The sequence below is a fragment of the Acartia tonsa genome, chromosome 7, assembly GCF_053477335.1.
Source record: "Acartia tonsa isolate MP-2025a chromosome 7, ASM5347733v1, whole genome shotgun sequence".
Classification (NCBI taxonomy): Eukaryota; Metazoa; Arthropoda; class Copepoda; order Calanoida; family Acartiidae; genus Acartia; species Acartia tonsa.
The window spans coordinates 53,099,892-53,116,046 of record NC_137266.1 but is presented as its reverse complement, the minus strand read 5'-3'; the positions used below and the strand labels follow the sequence as shown (position 1 = coordinate 53,116,046).

Genomic DNA, 16,155 nt, shown 5'->3' with positions numbered 1-16,155 from the left:
TATAACATTAAATAAAGGATTGTATGTTTTATGTAGTTAGTATTTAAAATAGTATAAGTTTTTTTTGTCTGTAGTGAAGAATCTCGCTAACTGCTGAACTGATATGGTTCCTCTTAGGAGGTTAATTTAAATTAGGAAAATGGCATAAATCCAATCTAATGCACTTATAAGGCTTTAATGTATAAAAGCCTTGCTTTTACATAATAATAATAATCACATAACTTACGTTTGAATTATATTAATTGTAAAAAACATAAAATATAAATGCATTATTATAACCAACTAACAACAAGCAGACAGGTTTACAGCTGTAGAGTGTGTTTGTTTTGCTTTGTCGCACACTTTAATGCTTTCCTTCTTCCTTTCTCATTAAAGAAAGGTGCCGAGATTTCTCATTTTTAAGTTTGCTTTGATAATATTTCAAAATTGCCTATATTTATCTTTTAGTTATATTACATTGTATCATATATATACAAAGCAAATGTCTGATTTCTAATGATTTTTTACATCATATATCTATAGATATTTAGATATTTAAATTGATTTAAAAATAAACGAAAAAATGAAATTTCAGGGTCCATAATCAGAAATGGTTATTTCCATATATGGATATATTTTTCCGATCATTGGGAGAATTTTTAATCACCCCTAGAAAGCTATATACAATCTATTTTGGTTAGTGTAATATGTATGTAACAAAACCTTACATATTTTACTATGCATCCACGAGTAAATTTCAAGAAAAATAAGTGTAATTTGTCAATTTGATAGGTTTTAAGATATGTATAATAAAACACACAAAAAACCTAAATGTTTTAATATGTGAAAATTAATTTTTTTAAAGTTTGATAAATTTTTAAATGTGAAGTATATAAGACTTAATTCTTTTAAAAATACTCTTAAAAAACATTAATCTGTAACATATATCAACTATTTTCCAGCTTCGTGATCACTTTAACAGTAAATTTGTCATTAAATTTAAAAAAAAACAATAAATATTTTTATATACATACCATATCTCTTTTGATGGTTGGGTGAATAAAAGTTGAGTGTTTAAACGTTTCAACTACTAATTTAATGCTACAGGGGTAATACACACTACATGTACATAATCCTATAATTTAAAGTAGTAAGGGTATTTTTGTCTGAAGCTAAAGATCTCTAATACTTCTGGTCCGAAGTAATTTTGCTTTTCAGAGAAGCTCTATGCATATCTTAGGGTGGTTTAAGGCTATATTTCTGACCTCTTTTGCCCTCCTCTAGAGAAGGAAGGTTTATAACTATGTTAGGGGAGGATACACTGTATTACCACCCACCATTCTTTTTTAACTAAAATTTAAATTATAGGGGTAGATGGTTTAATCCCCCCAACCACTATTCAATTCCCACCTCTTCAAGTACCCCTAGAGGCCTCTATGGGTACAACTGCTATTATAAGTAAAAGGGTCTGTGTCTGTCCTTCTGTTAAAGGGACTGTGAACGTAAATTTTTCTCATCTTAATATCAAATCTTAACATTATCTCATTCATAATATCTCACAGATAGAGCAAAAGGCGCTTTTGTTTGCTTAAAAAACAGCTTTTTCCAACGATTTTTATAAAGTAAAGGGAAAGGAAGAAAATTTCCATATTATATAAAATGTGCATTAAATTGCTTTTTTCTCCCATTATAGCTAAAATTAAACTTTTTCACATAGTTCTTGATTTTTCCTAACGGTTAAGCTGACTTTTAACATAATCCTTGCTTTAAACCAATCTATAGTTACTTAGAAATTGATAAAATAAGCAATATTTTTTATTGAAAACCAAATACAATAACAAAGCTAGATACAGGTTTTTTTTTAGTATCCAATTAACTTTAGTTAGCCCATCTCTCGCCCACCTTTAATTACAAATTTGTAAATAATAAAGACACAATATTTCTTTACAAACAGTCTGATAAAAGTGTAAACTAATTCTCCAAAGTGGGTTATTTATTGTCCAACACAATAAAAAAGGATATTATTATTTTAAATAACCTATGAGAGTCAACCCTTTGTAGACAGTGAGGTATTTTTTTGTCAATAATACGAATTTAAAATAGGTCTTTATTACCTAATTACTACGTTATAAAAAAACTAATTGGCAATTTTATATCATAAAATAAATCCTTAACAGTAAGTAAATTGTTTCAACTATATATGACAAGTTAAATATCCCTACAAACATTATAGGAAACAAAAACGTTCATATTTTCCCTGTTTTTTCCTTTTCCCTCCCAAAATACCAAAAAATCAAGGCATTATTCCTGGATATTTTTGTTAATAGGACGTTTTTGGTTGATCAGTGTAGTGAAATGTGCTTAGAAAATGTTAAGATTTGATAATCAGATGAGAAATTTTTACGTTCACTCTCCCTTTAATATGTGTGTGTGTCTGTACAAGAACATTTTAATGTAATTTTACATTGAATTTATGTTCATTTAATTAATTGGTTTTTATTTAAATTTTAAGTTGGTCAATTATATGAATACTAGTGAAAACGCCCCTAGAGGCCTCTAGGAACACTTGAGGAGGGGGTTGATATTTTTTTTTTATTTAGACTTTATAGTAAAACCATTTTGTTTTAGTTTTTAAAATATTAGATTATTTTTGGGGGGGAGTATTTTTTTCTAGGGGCGATTTCTCTAGAGAGGGTAGTTATAAATCTTCCCACAACCTATGAAAAGCTAACCTGTTAATGAGAACCCAATTGGTTCAGTGGTTAGCAAGATCCTTTTTTGGAGGAGGGATTTTTTTCTAGGGGCGATTTCTCTAGGGAGGGTGGTGGTATCCTCCCCTAAAATAGTTATAAACCTTTCTGGGACCTATGAAAAGCTACCCTGTTAGGGAGAATCTGATTGGCTCAGCAGTTAGCAAGATCCTTTACTACAGACAAACATCCTTTTACTTTATATTAGGATTAATTTTCTTTAAGTCTAATAGTTCAATGGAGGGAGGGGACATTGGACTGTAAATTATAGTAGAACTCGCAGGTTTTTACAAATACTTCTAAATTGGTTTGTTTTGAGTAAGTAAATTAGAAGCAAGAAAAGTTGGTAACAAATAGACATCCTACTACACTTATTAGGATAAATTAGAAAATTAGAATATGTGAATTCCAAAACTTGAAATACAAGAAAAAGAAGGAAGTATACAAAAATACATACTTGCAAAAATATCCAGGGGGAGTGGGGACATACATAATTAAATTTTTTCATTTGATGGCTTGAAAACTTTGGGTACCCTGATTAAATTTTTCTGTAATCATTCATTAGTAATTTTTATTATAATTATTCTTAATTGACAAATGTCTTATCCCTTAAAATCCCTGAAAAATACTAGTACACAAATATACACAGACATAAACACAACAAATCATATTCATAAAGCAATGCATAATTAAAAAATAGTTGGTAGAGTGATTTCAGTGGTTACAGAAATATGTCTTGTCTTATATACTAGATATTTAAACATTTAGAAGAGCAGCTAATACAATACAATTATGGTATGTAAGGTTTATATGTCTAATTGTCTACATTTCTCAAGGTTTTTTTTAATTTGATGATTCTCAATTCTGGTAAATCCTATAGGGGGGAAGGTACATTAGAATATACCTTCATTAGTAAATATCCAAAGCTCTATAGGCTCACTTTGGGTACTTTTATTAGTTATATAAAACTATCTTTTTAACCTATCATTTTTATTAATGTTGCACTAATCGATCGTAACTGTAAACTTCTTCAGTAGCTTCGCTAATAAAATTTGCATTATTGGTTGTTATGATTGTACACCTCATTCCAAAGCAGAGAAAATGTTGATTACAAAGGCTTATTTAGGGTCTGATTTTGTACAGTACTGTGCTTCTTAAATAATAGGGTTAGTTTTACTTTTTAGAGAAGCTCATTTTAGGATTATTTTATATTTTAGACTTTTATATTAAGAATGGAAAAAAGTCAAATGTTTTTTATGGATAAAATGAAATCAGCTCCAATTCTCCCCCATAAGTCCCCAAAGTTTTATAATGACCTTTCTTATTCGTAAGCTTCACAACTTTTGGGACTTTTAATGAATTTTGAGTGGTTGGTTTCTTAGGTTGAGTGTCCAAACGTTTCAAGCAATAATCGTAATCTACAGAAGGGGTATATTTGTGTATCATTCTTGAGGATGTACATTAATTTTTCGGCCATTGTCTTTTCCCTGAAAATTATGACTATTTAATGTAATTTATTTTGACCTATTTGGCAGACAACCAATCTTTGTTTATCATATATTATATGCAATATCAATGGATATATAACTACCTGGATATTGCACCACATTTTTTGCCTACTACTAAAATTGTGCTTCCAGCTGGCTAATATAACGATACCCCACCTTCCCCACCCCTCCTACTGAAGGAACATACTAACCAATAAATAAGTACCAAACTAAATTGAGGATACAATTTCCCATGTCATAATATCAACGCCCCTAACCAAAGGATATATGTCTCAATATACAGTATGACCCTCGAAAAAGTATCTTTTAGGGTATACAGCCCTTATTTCTTAATGTATCATCAAAAATAGCATATGTCCGTGTTCTCTTTACATTTCCACACAAGCATATATAAAAAAATTAATTTTACCTCCATTAACACTGGAGATTTTTAGAGCTAAAGTTTTGACATCCTGTTTTAAAGTTTTAACATTGGACATCCTGGACATCCTGGACATGTTTTAGGCTATTTTTAATTAAGTTTTTTCCTATCACGAACAAAATTGCTTTAATATCAGGAATCAGAGATAAGACAACGGATGATGAATTAAAGTACAGCTAAATTATAATCAAAAGCACCCCTTGTAGATTGCAATTACTGGTGTAAAAGTTTAGGCCAACTAAAATTATATATCAATGTTAAGAGTTACAATAGCCTTCTATAATACAAAGTAGAACGATGTTTGTTTGTCTGTCTGTCTGTTTGTTTGTAGCGAAGTATCTCGCTAACCGCTGAACCGATCGGATTCACCTTTACAGGGTAGTTTCTAATAGGTCCCGGGAAGGTTTATAACTATTTTCTTGGGGGGTGGGATACCCCAAACCTCCCCAAAAAATGAAAAATCCCCACATCAATTTTTTTTTAAAAATAAAATTAAAATATTGGAATCGACTACCCCCCTTCCCATTTAAAAAAAAAAAAATTATCTTCTAAATCTAAAATACGAAAAATTGGTTTGATCAAATACAAAGTAGAATATGTCTGTCCGTCTGTCTGTCCGTCCGTCCGTCCCTTTAGATCATGGCAACCTCTGAACCGTTCAGATTCTACTCTTCGGGGATTATACCTACTAGTCCTGTGGTGGTTTTAGGCTATTTTCTTGGGGGGTGGGACACCCCCCCCCCAAAAAAAAATTGCGAATTCGCTATTTATTCGCGAAAATTTGCAATCCATTCTCATTTTTTTCTCGCTGGGTAGGTAATAGATGATGTAATTATACCTCTTGGGGCGAATCCCCTAGAGGGTAGGGGCGAAGCCGATAGTTTTGAATTATAGAGTGAATTACCCGTGCTTTGAATTGGTTCCATTCTTGCTCATAGACTGTTAGATCAGACATAGCCCGCTCCAAATCACATCCAACCTAATTAAATAAGGTGTATGATAACAAAAAATATAAATTGTTTTTTAATCAATTCATATTCAAGATGTTTTTCTTGGTAACCACGGGATTGAACCCACACGGGATTGAACCCAACGGAATTGAACCCACGGAATTGAACCCACACGGGATTGAACCCAACGGGATTAAACCCAACGGGATTGAACCCACACGGGATTGAACCCACAAGGAATTGAACCCACACGGGATTGAACCCGCACAGAATTGTGTAAGCCTCCCCTCCAAAATTTATATCTTATTTACTTCAATTTTTTTGGGGGTGTAAGTCTCCACTAGGATCTTTTCTTTTTAAATTTTGTACAAATCAGTTTAAACCCCTCAAAAAATTGAAAAAAAATAAAAAATTTGGAGGGGGAGACTTACAACCCCCAAAAGAAAAAAAAATTGGGTGCAGAGACTTAAACCCGTTAAAAAATTGAACAAAAAAAATAGAGGGGGAGACTTACAACCCCCAAAAAATTAAAAAAGAAAAAATAAATAATTTGGGGGAAGACTTACACCGCCCAAAAATTTAAGAAAAAAAAATTGGAAGAGGAGACTTAAACCCCCCAAAAAATTGAAAAAAAAAAATTGGGGGAAACCTTTGTGGGTTCAATCCTGTGCGGTTTCAATTCCGTGGGTTTAATCCCGTGTGGGTTCAATCTTGTGTGGGTTCAATCCCGTGTGGGTTCAATCCCGTTGGGTTCAATCCCATTGGGTTCAATCCCGTGCGGGTTCAATTCCGTGGGTTCAATCCCGTTGGGTTCAATCCCGTTTGGATTCAATCCCGATGGAACCGTTTTTCTTTTCAGTAGCTTATAAGTTATTGAAATTATTGCAAAGCAAAGTTTGCCAAAATTGCGTCAAGTTAAGCAGATTATGACAATATTTCGTCAAGAAAGGCAGACTTTGCAAAAACAGGGTATTGACACACTCTGCTTAACCTGATCCATACATTTGTTTACCTGAGGCTTCAAAAGGTGTAGGCGTGCCTTGAAGTTACCAAGACCAGGCGCATACTCTGCGTATCCCTCAATACTAAATAATACTTGGTGTTTCAAACAGAAGCATGCAGAAGAGCGGTGTTTACGCAGGTAGGGGTAAGGCCATTGCCAATAAACAGGCGCATCTCATTACTATGCACAGTTAGGACTTCCAGACAAAGGTCGTGTAATAAGAGGGTTGGTTGTCTATAGGGCCAATGTACATATTACGCAAGTATGTTTCAAGGTGCGTGGAGAGGTCTATAACCTGAAGCGACACCAAGCCCCCCTAGAAGTCATCATCTACCCCCCTCACTGGTAAAGCAAAATAAGGGGAGAGAAGAAATCTTCGTTGGTGTCAAACTCCCAAAACCCCCCTAACAAATCTCCTTAAAATAGCTCTACTAAAATTTGAGTTTGATAGTCAGAAAATTACAACATTAGAGACAGTTAGGGCTAAAATGTATTTTTGACCTCATCAGGGGCTGTGATTCAGCAATTTAATTTCATTTTGTATTAATGAAATTAATGATGGACCGACTATAATTATAGAAAAGCTTCGCTTTAAAATTGAAAACTTACTTTGGTTGAGGATCCAAAACAAGTACAGCATAGTTTGCTGCTCCATTAGGCGTTGGTAATTCATTCTAAACAAAATCCTTAATTCACAAAATCCAAAGATTCTGCAGTAAATTGTCCTTAATATGATACGATAAATGATTTTTCAGTATGACGGAGAACCGGTTCTAATTTAGAAAATATCAATCAGTTTTGAAGTCATTCTGAGAAAAATTTAAAATTTTTAAATAATTTTTTCAAAACATGTTTGACTTCATAATATATTTAATCAATAATTTCTCAACAGAATTAAAAAATAAGGTGTCAATTTAAAGGTCTTACTATTTTTGTTCATAATGGCAATTTTCTTTTCTGTTGCGTTTTAGTACCTTAAAACCAACTTAATTTAAAATAAAAACTTAAATTACTTCAAAAATAAGAGGTCTACAAAAAAAACCGATTGCATAGCTAAATTCTATGGATCATTTTACATCTACTACTTACAAAAAAAACACCGAATAGCTATTTAAAAAAATTACAAAAGTTAGGACACCTTCTTTACTCTGAAGGAGGTTTCTAGTTATTGTAACGTTATCAAACGCTTTGGTGATATCAATTAAGCATACATTGTATTGAAAACAAATCTTGTTGATAGACGTACTTTTATTATTCTGTGATGTGTACGACATAGAAATCATAGAGTAGCTTTGGGATCAACTGCAGTTCACTGTAAAATCTATTTCCAAAAATCTATGAATTTGAAAGGCTGCTAGCTTCCAAACGGCTGAACGTATAGATCATGCCCGCACACTGTTTTAAGCGGCATAAGAAGGCCTACAAATAGTCTGGATTAGCCATTAATCAATAATGCATAATTATCTCGTAGTGCAGAAAAATTCGCGAAAAAGACCTATTTTACGCATTTTTTCTTCAGTGAAGCTTTCCCTTTGCATCATTGAATCTTGGCTATTCCAAATTATTTGCATGCCTTCTTATGCAGCTTAAACTTGTGTGCGAATATGATCTGTTCGTTCAGCCGTTTGGCAGCTAGCAGACTTTAAATTTCATAGACTTTTGGAAATATTCGTTTCCAGGAATATTTTACCGTTAACAGCAGTTGATCCTAGCTTTGTAACCAACAAATATGCCAACCTGTAGTCTCTGCCATCTAGCTTTTACAGTATCATAAGTTAACTCAGCCATTTTTCAGTCTGAAATATGCAATTATTAGTTTATGTAAATTACAAAAAAAAACAAGGATGACAACATCCATAAAAGCGCAGCACTGAAACGGTAAGACAAATGGACATTAACACTTGTATAGTGTCAGAGCTGAATAATCAGAATATAAATGTAAAAATGTCGAAGCAAAAATTGTAAGTAAAATTGTTGAAAAACTGCTTGATACAGAATAATGTTTAAGGACATACTTACAACTTTAGGATTTGATTATAGAGTTGCTTCGCTTATAAAATTGTACTTTGTTGTCCCAGGAATCAGTATACCAAAAATCAGATCAATCGGATTATTAGATCACATAAAAATTAGTTGTTAAAAAAGTAAAAAAAATCAACATGTTTAAAATGGACGTACGGACATTCTGATAATGCTTATAGAGTTGCTACGCTTTTTAAATCGTACCTAACTACTACAGGAATCACCATGCAAAGTTTGAAATCAATAGGACAATTCTAACATGCCTAAATTAACGAAAAAAGCTATCCGTTACGGACAGACGGACCGACCCTAATTATAGAAAAGCTTCGCTTCTAAAAAGCTTAACTCTATTCCAGGGTGGAGGTATAGTTTTACCTACATTTTTAAACTTTATTATAGAAAGCTTATCTTATAAAAAATATACTTAATCGACATTGAAATAACCCATTGCAAAAATGGAGTGCTTATATAACACGCAAAAATGCAAAAGTAAAATTGGTGGGACCGTCAAAAAGCAATGAATCATCTCTATTAATTGTATATTTTGAGACACCTCCCAACTAAGTCTTTAGACTAGGCTGTATTATCTACCTATCTCTCCATATATCTATCTATCTATCTATCTATCTATCTATCTATCTATCTATCTATCTATCTATCTATCTATCTACCACTATAGTGCCAATAATGGGTAAGAAAGTACTCGGATATTTTGTCAAATATGATAATTATCAACATTAAAAACACGGAAGATAACATCCATAAAAGCGAAGCTCTGAAACGGTAGGACAAACGAAAATTAACACTTGTATAGTGTCAGAACTGAATAATCAGAATATAAATGTATAAAAGTCGAACGAAACAAAATTGTAAGTATGCTTAAAAACTGCTTAAATACAGGATATTGTTTAAGGATATACTTACATTTTCAGGACTTGATTATAGAAGTGCTTCGCTTATAACAATGTACTTTGTTGTACTACGAATCAGTATTAAAAAAATCAGACCAATCGGAAAATTTTATTACACAAAAATTTGTTGTTAAAAAAATTAAAAAGCAACATATATAAAATGGACGTACGGACTTTCTAACTTGTACCTAACTCCTGTAGGAATCATGATGCAAAGTTTGAACCCTAATTATAGAAAAGATTCGCTTTTAAAAATGAATAGTCGACGGCTATATCTATATGGAATATTTTTTCTTCAGTTACTAAATGCATGTTCCTGACAAATTTGGAATAGTTTTGTCATTGCTTTCTTAAATGCTATATCCTATCGCGATTAATAAATGTGAAGCTTCTGTATGCCTATTGTATGTCTGTACGTACTTCCTATTACTTTTTGAGATTTCTTTTTTCGTTGTATAAATTTATTTTTTAATTTTTCATCAACTATATACTATTCTCATAATAAAGTAACAGTATGTCTGTCTGTCTGTCTGTCTGTTTGTTTGTTTGTTTGTTTGTCTGTACTGAAGGATCTAGTTAAATGCTGAATTGGTATGGTTCTCCTTTAAAGGGTAGCTTCTTATGGGAAGGTTTACAACAATTTTTGGAGAGGTTACCATCACTCTCCCAACAGAAATCGCCCTTAGAAAAAAAACTAATTTTTAAAAAACTAAAATTAAAAAAGAGAAGGGGGGGGGGAGATGTCGACCTAATTTATCCCCATCCCCCATTTTTTTACTTTTTCTTTTCAAATCTAAAATAGAAAATTTGGTTATCAAATTCAACTCCCCCATTTTCATGCCCCCCCCCCTCAAAAACCTCTAGGGGCGTATTATAGTGCCCCGCAAGTATTTTTTTATTAAAACAACAGATCTACAGTATACATAGATGTATATACAGACAACTACCTCCCTTCATTTTTCAAAGACCTCTTTCGTCTGCTTCCTTATTATTCGACACCATTGGTTGATTTTCAATGACCCAATAGGAAGGTTGCTATACAGTTATTTAACCCTTTCTCCCTCTATTGTTTTACTCTAATATTAAAACCAATGAAATAACAGGCTTAATATATTTACTTTGGGAACCAGTACAGTATGGTATACAGTAAAATGTTCCTCCCTCCCTATGTGTTTTTATGGACATTATTGTCCACGTTTAGATAGTAAATTTTGATATAGAATCATATACAATTGACAATTGATATATATCAACAAGGACAATGTTGTTCTAGAATTGACATATTTAAACAAAATAAAATAAAAGAATGTGTGATCTTTTTAACCCATTCGTGACAAGCTCCCAAAGTTCAAAGTTTTGATTCACCGGGCTTCAACAAAACAGATTTATTCAATAATTACTTAACAGAATTCAAAAATCTTACTACTTTTGTTCATAATGGCAATTCTCTTCTTTTTTTGTTGCGTTTTAGTACCTTAAAACCAACTTAATTTTAAAAAAACTTAAATTACTTCAAAAATAAGAGTTCTACAAAAAAAAACGATTGCATATTTAAATTCTATGGAACAGTTTACATCTACTACTTACTAAAAGCACCGACTAGCTATTACTAGCAAAAGTTAGGACACGTTTTTTAGAAATTTTTCTTTTTTTAAACAACTTTCTATTAACTTGGAAGGCAACTGAATCTAAAATATGAAATTTAAGCTTTAAAACAACTTTTTGTGAAGCAAAATATTTAAATGCAATGCTGAATAAATGTAAATTTGATACTTTCTTTATAATTAAAATAATTATGTAGCTCAAAAGATAAATAAATGATTTTTAAAAGTCTAATTCATTATCCCCTTAAATCACCTTTCCAATGTTATCAATGAATTCGAAAAGCAAATTCCTAATATTGGGGAGGAAGGATAAGGGCTTGCTTAGTTTTTGAATGTTGAATCTTAGTTTCCTTCTATGGTTGCAGGTAAAAAAAGTCACAAAATTCGCAAATTAATTGAATAGTTTACAGTCTTTTGCAAATATTCTTGCATTAGTCATTATTTGTTGAGTAAATATACATTTGATATAAAATTATATATTGATTACTATAACATTTTTTTTATGTATTTTTTAACTTAAAATTTTAAAGATACATTAGGTTTTTACCCCTCTTTAAATATTTCGGTCCTCACTTTTCACAAATCAAGTGAAATTTTTACACTTCACATCAAAAGGGATAAGACAATGGCCGATAACTTTATGCACATCCCCAATGATGATACACAAATATACCCACTATATTTATAATTAGTGATTAAAACATTTGAACACTGAAATTAATGAAAAACCAATTAAAATTCAATAAAATTCCCATTAAGTTGGTGTTCTAAAAAATAAGAAAACTTTTGGGACTAGTGTAATAAACAGCGCAATGTCCCCTTCCTCCCTGGTAATTATCCATTATCTATGTAAATTTTATCCCAGGAATAATTCTAGCTGTAGAGAAGGTATTAGAGTAAAACACTAGAGGGAGAAAGGGTTAAATAACTGTATCACCCCATCGCAACCGCCTTATGCAACCTTTCTATTGGGTCATTGAAAATCAACCAATGGTGTAGTTTATATTAACACAGCCAAGTAGCAGAAAATAATTTGGAAGCAGACGAAAGAGTTCTTTGAAAAAGGAAGGGAGGTAGTTGTTTGTATTTACATCTATACTATAGACCGTTGAGAATTTAAAATTTTATAAATAAAAATTTATATATAATATGAAAGAAAAATAATTCTATGGTTTTAATTAAATGTTTGAGATCTATTAATTATTTTTATTCCTAAATTTTTTCGCAAAAAAAAGGATGCAAAATATACTACCTAATAAAAAATTAACATTTCCTTTTTTTGTTCCATTTTCCTTTCTCTGAGAGACAACAAGATAAAGGGGTCAACTGAATTTAAGTTGCCGATTGTGTACATAGTTTCCTCGGTGTTTCCTCATCCTATCTCAATGTTTACTACTAGCTAAAAAAGTTTCAAACTTAAAATTTTTGATGTATAATGTAAAAATCATTTATACATTTAATATTTCATTTTTTTCAAACTTAGTTTTTTTTGAAAGTTTGAAGTCTTTTAGCTAGTAGTAAATATTGAGATAGGATGAGGAAACACCGAGGAAACTGGGTACACAATCGGCAACTCTATTTCAGCTGACCGATATAAAGGCTAAAGGTGGCTGTGTCATCAAACCGACTACTATAGCCGATTATATTTTCCATAGCTAGTATTATATGTAACCTAATAGTGATTTATGTAGATGATTCAAACAAATGGAAAATATGTGCAACATTGCATATAATGCAATCAAAGTACATTTGATAATATAGTTATATGGCAGTTTGTTTATGTATAAATTCAATGATATCTGAGAATATATGAATATATGAGAATTATTTTGAATTTATATGAGATTTTATTTTGAATTTAAATTTAGATTTTATGGGTTGTTTTTCTTGACAAAGCCCAAATTGTTCCGAATTTGTATCACTTTTGAAAAGTGCGACTCCAGTTACGTCATATTTTTCTTTCCCGAAAAAGGGAAGGGGGGAAGAAAATCTCTTCAAAAGAGATGGGGAAAACCCCCTTTTCTCTCATCTCTTTTTTCTTCCCCCCTTCCCTTTTTTTTCTTTCCCCCTTCCCTTTTTCGGGAAAGAAAAATATGACGTAACTGGAGTCGCACTTTTCAAAAGTGATACAAATTCGGAACAATTTGGGCTTTGTCGTTTTTCTTGAGTTTGTGCTTTACCTTAGGTTAGGTTAGATTTGGTTGTATTGGGTATAGGGTTGCCCCGCAGGAAAGTCTAGGCACTGCTGGGTTAGCAGAGGTTGAGCATAAACAAAAAAATTGAAATTATATTAAGGGGGTGAGGTGAGGCTCTATGCTTTCCGTCAAGAAATATTAATATTATACAAACAGAAAATACCATCATTATAATTTTATATCTTATTTAGATATGTATCAGAAATTTAATTGTAAATATATAAACAGACCAAACGGATTTGATCAAGCTTCCTTGAAATGCTCATTCAATTAATAAAGCTTTAGTTACTAGAATAATTACAGTCAAATGTCACCTTTCTTCATATATTGACCCAAATTATTATGTAACAAGGATGACAACATCCATAAAAGCGAAGCTCTGAAACGATATGACAGACGAACATTAACTTTTTTTGAGTGTCAGAACTAAATATACAAAGTATGAAAATATAAAGTTTGACAAAATTATACGTAAATTTGTTTCAAAACTTCTTAAATACAGAATTCTGTTTAAGGACATACTGACATTTAATACTTGAATATAGAGATGCTTCGCTCATAATATTGTACCTTATTGTAATAGGAATCAGTAATCAAAAATCAGATCAATCGGATGATTTTATCACATAAAAAATTGTTATTAAAAAAGTAAAAAAATCAACATGTTTAAAATGGACGTACGGACATTCTGGTAACGATTATAGAGTTGCTACGCTTTCTAAATCGTACCTAACTTCTACAGGAATCACCATGCAAAGTTTGAAATTGATAGGACAATTCTAACATGCCTAAATTAACGAATAAAAGCTAACTATCTCGGAAGGACGGACGTACGGACGGACCGACCCTAATTATAGAAAAGCTTCGCTTTTAAAAATCACAAAGATTAATACGACAGCTCAAATGTGTATTTATTTTCTTACTTTGTCCTATCTCTAAATTCGGATAACAGATACTAAGATTAAAAGTAGTGTTCTAATTCAGGGATCTAAAGGGATAAGACAATGGCCTATGAATTGATGTACATTCCTTATCATGATACACAAAATTACCCCTTTCTTAGATTTCAATTAATAGTTAAAACGTTCTGGCATACTCAACTTTATGAACCAACCAATCAAAATTCAATTACCCAAAGTTGTTAAGCCAACGAGTAAGAAAAGTTCTTATAAAATTTTGGAGACTAATAAACAGCCAAACGTCCCCTTCCTCCCTGGTTCTAATTAGCAAAGTAGGTTTACTTACTATTTAGTCAGGGAGGGAGGGGACATTAGACTAAATAACACTGGTACACAAAGTTATATATCTTATCATTGGTAAAACAAGGATGACAACATCCATAAAAGCGAAGCTCTGAAACGGTAGGACAAACGGACATTAACACTTGTATAATGTCAGAACTGAATAATCAGAATGGGAATGTATAAGATTCAAAGCAAAATTGTAAGTAAATTTGTTGATAAACTGCTTGATACAGGATAATAATTATGGACATACTTACATATTTAGGACTTGATTATAGAGTTGCTTCGCTTATAATATTGTACTTTGTTGTCCCAGGAATCAGTATACCAAAAATCAGACCAATCGGATAATTAGGTCACATACAAATTTGTTGTTAAAAATGTAAAAAAATCAACATGTTTAAAATGGACGTACGGACATTCTGGTAATGATTATAACTCGTACCTAACTATTACAGGAATCACCATGCAAAATTTAAAATCGATAGGACAATTTTAACATGCCTAAATTAACGAAAAAAGCTATTTAAAAAAGTAAAAAAATCAACATGTTTAAAATGGACGTACGGACATTTTGGTAATGATTATAGAGTTGCTACGCTTTCTAATTCGTACCTAACTACTAAAGAAATCACCATGCAAAATTTGAAATCGATAGGACAATTCTAACATGCCTAAATTAACGAAAAAAGCTATCCGTGACGGACGGACGGACCGACCCTAATTATAGAAAAGCTTCGCTTTTAAAAACTATGGTTACTCTTATAAGTTTAGTTTTCAATCATTAATTTTAATATACAAAAGAGGTAATTTTTTATCATCATAATTGACGTACATCAACTTATCATCCATTGTGTTATCCCATAAGATCCCTGTTATTTACTTCATACTTTGCTTACTATATAGTGCTATGTTATTACCTCATATAAAAGCAATAAAAACACATTTTATTCATCGCACACATTCACATACAAACACACACATACACACATACATACATACACAAACAAACACATACAAAAACATACACAAACAAACACATACAAAAACATACACATACACAATCACACACACACACACATACACATACAGCAACACAAACACATACACACACACACACACACACAGAAACACAGACACACATACACACACCCATACGCACTAACACACACACAAACATACACATACACACACAAATATACACACACTCACATACACACCCCTAAACAGAAAAATTCACTCAAACACATAAAATATAATTACAACTGGGGATGAAGTGGTGGAGCATTGGAATGTAAATTAATTACACTGGTACCCAAAATTTTATAACCTCGTTATCTTAATTGTTAGCTTTGGTTACTTTTAATGAATTTTGAAATTTTCAACCCGGAATTTTTATTCTTAATCATTCTTGAGGATATATATTTAATTATCGTCCATTGTCTTATCCCTGTAAGTCCCTGATTTACAACCAAACATAAGTACCCCCCCCCAAAAAAAAAAAATAATAGTTATAAACCTTCCCTGGATATATGAAATGTTTCTCTGCAAAGGATTTCGCGGTTAGC

At 31.7% G+C, this 16,155-nt stretch overlaps 1 long non-coding RNA gene across 1 annotated transcript; it reads right to left on the bottom strand.

Annotated features, from left to right (window-relative positions):
* Positions 1–4,887: 4,887 nt before the first annotated feature.
* Positions 4,888–8,409, bottom strand: LOC145324631 (uncharacterized). Its single transcript, XR_013881288.1, has 5 exons — positions 8,349–8,409; positions 7,221–7,285; positions 6,621–6,693; positions 5,563–5,637; positions 4,888–4,896 (listed from the first exon to the last, which is right to left on the bottom strand). It is a non-coding gene; the product is annotated as an uncharacterized LOC145324631 (long non-coding RNA).
* Between the last annotated feature and the right edge of the window lie 7,746 nt (positions 8,410–16,155).